Here is a 6000-nt window from a genome sequence, read left to right as displayed (position 1 = left end):
TCACCCGCAAGCAAGTAACTATTGCACAGTTATTGGTATATGGTACATCGGTAGGATATAATGATCACCGGCACTTGGAATGACATGAAAGACACTTGGTAATGTTTAAGACATCGTGTGGATATCTTATCTTGGAGAATTGATCATTGGTATATTCATATTTGCATATTTTCTTTTACTAGCAAATAGGTCCAGGGTTATCCAGGGTTACACAGACAGGTTTATCTTTTCCAAATCAACATGGCACGCTATGGAGATGATTAACTAATGTTGTAAATACATTAAGATGACATGTTCAATCAGTTATTGCATCGGATATTATATTATTTGTAAAATATTTTTATTGTAATATCTTGTAGAGCTGACCTACTAAAAATGGTCTTAGGTTATGGTATAAATGTAAGGTCTTAATTGTAAGATCAAATGTGGAATGCAAAGAAGGTATATTGTGAAGGGATATGCGAGATTAAGCAGAGCTATAAACGAAGACATCATTTGAAGGTGAAGCTAGGTTTTGTGAAAGCATATTAGCATTACACCGGTACTGAATCTAGCATATGAAGATGCTATTTTGAGTAGTACACTCTTATTGGATTTAACCATCCAATTGTAGTCAGTGTGACTCCCATTTGTGTTTGAGCAGTGAGCTCTAGGCGCTTGGCCTTTCTGCATGTGCAGACCCCATTTATGTACACTTACTATCTGCAGTAGTATCATCTGATTGTGGATAAGGTTTCCCACCATGGTTTTTCCCCTTATAGGGTTTCCATGTACAAACATTGGTGTTATGTGTTGTGGATGATTTTATCTTTTGGTTTCATGCATTAATATTTACCGGTATTGCATTTATCTGTTAAACCTTTCCACCGGTATAACATACTGTCTCACTGGTATTAAAGCAGTAATTGATTAAGTTGTTTTTGGTTTAAAGTTTTAGACAACTGATTCAACCCCCCCTCTCAGTTGTCCCCGGGACCTAACACATTTTTCCTCCTCTCACTGACAGTTTTTGACGGTTTTTGATGCGATAGAAAAAATCTCACCACAAGAAAATGGAATCGAGTTGCTCGAAACTGAGATAGGATTTTTTAGGCAGTGACAACACGACCCCATTGGTTCACACGAATCATCCATAAGTGATTCAACTCTTCTTTTATAGGTGATTTGGATGAATAGGCGTGTCTCTTACCCTAAGGCTAACTTGTTATGGAATAAAATGTAAATGAAAAACTTACCTAAGCCGACTAATCCTCAGATAAATTTCAAATTTTCTTTGTGTGCTCAAATCTTGTCTTAATTGGTTCTTGAAATGATGAAGTTCACTCCATTAGCATGAGTTTATGAAATAATAACTTCACTCCAATCTCTTCATGCACGAAGGACTCAAAGCAAATTCACTCAATCAAAATGCACAATATCAACATTACCAGTATTAGTACTTGGGTATACACAATATGAGAAATAGATAGTTTAAAAATATACACCATATGAGTTACAAGTAATGAACAAATTGGATCACATTTCAAGACATATACACAATGAACAAATTTGATCACATTTCAATAGCAAATAACTAAGTTTCAGGCATATCATGTTTCATATATATCAATGAACAAATTGGATCGAATATCAAGTTTCATATATATCAAAATGAACAATAATGGTGTACATATATAAACAAATGGCATAGATGCCAAATCAATAATAGTTACAAAAATGTAGCATGTGCCATGTGCCATGTTTGTCAAAGTCGATATATACATATAAAAATGTCGAATATATAAAAAGTTGGTTCTTCAATGACCACAACTATAGCTATATGTCTCTATCAGTATCTATGACTGTGGCGGATCATCAAAATCGAGCCTCTTCAAAGTAGTAGGTGGCTCTGCAAGTGGCTGCACAAGGACAATTCAAATGTTGAATCAAATATATTTTCTCAATATAACATAAAAATAACTCAATACTAAACTCTAAATTGTTTGAAGTTGAAATGTTGATTACCCCATCTCTGTCTTCTCCAATTCGGTGAGGCTGAGGATCCGTGGGATGTCTTGAAGGAGGCTGTAACTGGTAAAACAACATTAATACATGTTAATGACATATATGTCAAATAACACATAATAACTAAAAATGAATAGACTAAAAAACTAAAGCATACCGGAGCCTCAGATGGATGTGTTGTGGTCGTAGGAGGCAAAGTCACAGATGAATCAGTTATGACCATTTCCTATATCCATGGTAAGTGATCCAAAAGGAGTTAACTAAACGGTTTCAACTCCATTGTGCACTTAGTGAAAAGGAGTTGATCTAAGACAAACATACCTTTAGCCTTGGTCGTGTTGGATCCCATAATATACATGTAGGACTTCTACTAAAATGGAATGGTAGAATAATAGTAGGAAGTTTGGAAGGGGCCTGCAATAGTCTAAAGACAATCATACAAGTTAATAACCCAAAGTTGTTGACAAACTAGATAAAAAAAATATTTTTAACATATGTAGAAAAAATGCACACCGAAGCCTCGTATAGTTCTCCTGTAACCTTAGGAGGCCTAATTCAATCTGATGCAGCTCTTACCATTTCCCGTATGAAAAATGATAACATACGATATATACATAAAAGGATTTAGTTATTTCGAACAAGCAAGAATGCAATCCAAAGTGAATATGAAGATATCGCCGCTTCTCTTTGCTGAACCTCATCGACCTCAGGTGCATTCATTAATTCCATAAACCCCATATGTTTCTATATATAGAACAAATAAATTAAGTGCATTTATCAATATCTACATATACATGTTTAATCATAATACATTTCAACAATTGAACTTAAATTGTAGTGAATTCCCTTTTGTCATTTGGGTGTCCGAGAGGATATCTTTTTCTGCCTCGGAGTGATAGAGGATGGCTTTCTCACACGAGATGTCCTCAAGGTAGGTGGGGTAAACTAATGGAAAAAAATTAACATAAGGGAAAAGAGCATGTATTTAATATATCACTTAAGTCAAAAATATATAAATCTAAATGGTACTGCATAGCTATCTTGGCCAAAGTCAATGGCTGAAAGCGTGATATCATCAAGTTGGGACATCTCATCCACTGATAAGCCCTACAAAATATCAAGTAACGATACATATAATTAACAAAATATATTTTGAATCCAATGTATTATTATATTTTTAATAAATTTACATATCTTTACCTATGGTGGCGAAACTACTTGTGACTGTGGAGTCGATTGAATAGTATGTGGTGTACTCCCACCACCTGTTGCACCCTGCAATGCATTTTATTTATATGTTACTTTAAATTGTTCTAAAAATAAAAAAATCATTTCTTTTTATAAGATTTAGTCACTTAATTGATAACATGTCATAAACAGAATTAAACGCACCTGTGTCTGATAGAGAGGGTACAACATATTGAGCAGTTCGTCGATGAGGGCCACATCCTCTATAGTAGAAGCATGGCATCTACTCCCAAAACATCTACACGAATGAGATGTCCCACCATCCTCATCCGTGTAAGTGTCTACACTAGATTATACACTCTGGCAAGTGGGGCACATATGTTGAATGGGCTAGGTCATGCCAAATTATGCATGAGGTGCTCCTGATGAAGGAGGTGCCGCTGAGGAAGGAGGTGTTGCTGATGAAGGAGGTGTTGTTGATGAAGGAGGTGTTGCTGATGAAGGAGGTGTCACTAATGAAGGAGGTACTACAGGTGCTGGTACATCCTCTACTCTGACCAGCTGTGTGCCATGTTGAACAATGACATCAGTCAATGACGTAGCTGCCTAAAGAGTCTGTAATTCCATAGACTCCTTCAAGGATATAGGTACAGTGACATGAACCATGGGTTTAGGAGCTGTACGACTCCTATGTTGTGGGTATACCACTGTATGGGCACCAGGTCTATCCTACATAGAGCCTCTCCCTCTACCCTGAAATTTTTGGATGTCAAAGTAATTCGGCTTCTTGCCGAGGATAAACTCACAATACAACTTTCTCAAAAAATATAGAGGCACCTCCCAATTATTACAAGGTGGTTGGTCAAAGTGTTGGCATTTTTTATGATTATGTTGTGATTGTCATTGATGGACACACACTTGCTATGAGATTACTTTTGAATGTATGAACTATGCTCAATCGGTATTTGTTCCAAATCGGTATTATGTTGTAGTCTTTAGACTATCGATGTTATGCAGAAAGTGTTTACCAATCTCAAGCGGTATGAAGACCCAAGTGGCATGAAGAGCTCAAGTGGTTTGAGGATCTCAAGTGGAGTGGAGCAAAGGAAATAGAAGCGACAGTTATCATTTTCCCAGTCTTCATTTTTTTGTCAACCGGTAATCTATTTTATAATTGAACTAGTATTTCTCTGAGTTACCAACCGACAACTGGTAAAGTTGTATAAACCGCTAATACTCTGTGATGAGTTACCAACTGATATATTTTTGTGATGTGTTACCATCCACCGACACTTTGACAGTGATCTTGTGCCGTGTTGCCAAATGTATCTAGATACAATGAACCTAGGAACTTGCAATGTAATCCTAATGGACCGACATGAAATTAGATTCCTTTTAAGGACATCATGTCTAGGGTTTTATTAAGTGTGTAGCTGTTAGGTTTTTGGTGGTTGACGAAGTTCTTGTATGTGTGATCTTAACTGACAAGATCAAGTCTGTGTGCTGTAATAGAGTGTGGATTTACTAAAGACTGAAGTAATGCTGAAATGCATTAGCAATGAGCTACCATGGATCTAATCAAGCAGATTGTACCATTTGCTAGATCATTCACTTGTTGATTACTCACATCTTTGACAAGTCAGAAACCCTTAACCAAGTAGGCCCAGAAAATCCTTTGTAAATCTTCTAACAAGGTGATTCACATCTATGGATCTGAAATCCTCTCACAAGGCAGTCTTTAATTGGACTTATCTCCTAACAGAGATTGAGATTCCTAATAGGATCTTTTCTGGTAAAGAACATTGTATGACCTTAACTGGTCTGGTTACTATTCTGCAGATAGTTACTTGTGAGTTTCATCTCACCGTGGTTTTTCCCATTTGGGTTTCCATGTCAAAATCTCTTGTGTTATGGTGATTGTGCTTCTATGGGTGAATGCCTTATTTGCTATTTGGTTTGCATGTGTGTTAACCGGTTTGTTTGTGAAACTGTTTTACCGGTTTACTGCTAGACTGTTAAAGTGTTTAAGTATAGTATTTTTTGGTATACTAATTCACCCCCCCTCTTAGTATTCATCAATTGGTTTCAAAGCCAACCTTTCTATAAGTCTAACCACTTGGAAAGAGATATGGGGGAATATATTGTGAGGGAACTTACTCATCAACTCACTCATATTGAGAAAGCCTATGATGAACTCAAAGTCAAGTACAAGGCCTCTATGGCAAAAAGAAGAGAGCATGCTGAAAAATTGATGGAACTAACTGAAAATAATTCTTCTGACAAAGCGAACATGGAAGCCCTAGTTCAAGAAGTTGAAAAACTGAATGAGTCCGATGCCAACCTAAGAAGGGAACTTGAAGTACTGACTATCAGAATGTGTCAAGAGCTTGAGAACTGGAGGAAAGCTGAAGATGTGGCAAAAGACAAAGATCACGAGATCTCCAAGCTGAAGCAAGAGATCAGTGCACTTACCGCTCATCTTCATGAAAATAAAATGGAAAAGGAAGAAATGCAAGGTGAACTACACATGGCTATTTCTGAGAATGCAACCTTAAGGGAATCCAATGCTGCTATTACCAAAGAACTTACTGAGTCAAAGGAAATACTTACCAAATTCAATAAGAGCACTGTCAAGCTAGAGAAAAAGCTTGAATCAACTAAATCAGTAAGGAATACCAATGGACTTGGTTTCATTGATTATGAGGAAGGTGAGACCTCTAGAACAAAAGATGGAGCATCAAAGAAACAACCGGCACAAAAGGATAAAGGTAAGAAAAAGTTCAAACTTGCTTGCTTTAATTATCTCAA

This window comes from Cryptomeria japonica, chromosome 10 (assembly GCF_030272615.1).
Source record: "Cryptomeria japonica chromosome 10, Sugi_1.0, whole genome shotgun sequence".
NCBI classification, from domain to species: domain Eukaryota; kingdom Viridiplantae; phylum Streptophyta; class Pinopsida; order Cupressales; family Cupressaceae; genus Cryptomeria; species Cryptomeria japonica.
Note: the sequence above shows the minus strand (reverse complement) of the source record.